The sequence below is a fragment of the Gekko japonicus genome, unplaced genomic scaffold, assembly GCF_001447785.1.
Source record: "Gekko japonicus isolate JY-2015 unplaced genomic scaffold, Gekko_japonicus_V1.1 scaffold714, whole genome shotgun sequence".
Taxonomy (NCBI): Eukaryota; Metazoa; Chordata; class Lepidosauria; order Squamata; family Gekkonidae; genus Gekko; species Gekko japonicus.
The window spans coordinates 69,914-70,860 of NW_015166444.1; the positions used below are offsets into that span (position 1 = coordinate 69,914).

A 947-nucleotide genomic window follows, 5' to 3' on the forward strand; every position below is an offset into this window, starting at 1 on the left:
GGTAGGATAAAATTGGGTAGACCTGAGAGGTATGTTGTTACCCACAAATCATGGTAGAGAGGTCATGGTAGGGTTGCTGGGTCTGGGTTGGAAAACACCTGGAGACTTTGGGGATGGATCCAGGAGAGGGTGGGGTTTGGGGAGGGGATGGGAGAGACCTCAGCACGGCACAGTGCCATACAGTCCACCCTTTGAAGCAGCCATTTTCTCCAGGGGAGCTGATCTCTGTCAGCTGGAGGTTAGTTGTAAAAGCGGGAGATCCCTAGGCCCCACCTGGAGACTGGCAACCCTAGGTCATGGTGAGGGGTCATGGCTCAGTGGTAGAGAATCTGCTTGACATGCAGAAGGTCCCAGGTTCAATTCCTGGCGTCTTCCGTCAAAAGGATCTGGTAGTGGGTGATGTAAAGGACCTCTGCCTGAGACCCTGGAGATTGGTTGCGAGTCGGCGTAGACAATACTGACCTTGATGGACCAATAGTCTGATTCAGTACAAGGCAGCTTCAGTTGTGTCCCTCAATGACCACTAGCCCTGGTGAGTAAAGGGAACCTCCATATACAGAGGCAGCAAACCTCTGGATACCAATGCTAGGAAGCAGCTTCGGGGAAGGCCTTAGCCTCTGTGCCCTGATTGTTTGGCCCTCTAGGGTAACAATCAACCCGGGCACATGGGCTGGATATCACGGGAGGGGAGGCGTGGCTGTTTGCCCCACAACCAATCTCAGAAAGGTGCACACCATCATCCCGATATGGATGGGCACACTCCTTCATGATGTCAGGGTGCAGTATGACAAAACCCAGGCCACCCCTCATGGCATTTTCCAATTTCCGGTTGCCTTCTTACCTGCTCGCTCAGTGGCATGTGGATCACATGCCCATTTCCACACCTGCTGGGGCAAAATGGCTGGCCACACCAGCCTGACATTGGGCCACTGTGCCACAATGTCCCA

At 53.7% G+C, this 947-nt stretch overlaps 1 non-coding gene across 1 annotated transcript; it reads left to right on the forward strand.

Annotated features, from left to right (window-relative positions):
- Nucleotides 1-303: 303 nt before the first annotated feature.
- TRNAV-GAC lies at nucleotides 304-375 on the forward strand. Its single transcript has one exon. It is a non-coding gene; the product is annotated as a tRNA-Val (tRNA).
- The last annotated feature ends 572 nt before the right edge of the window (nucleotides 376-947 follow it).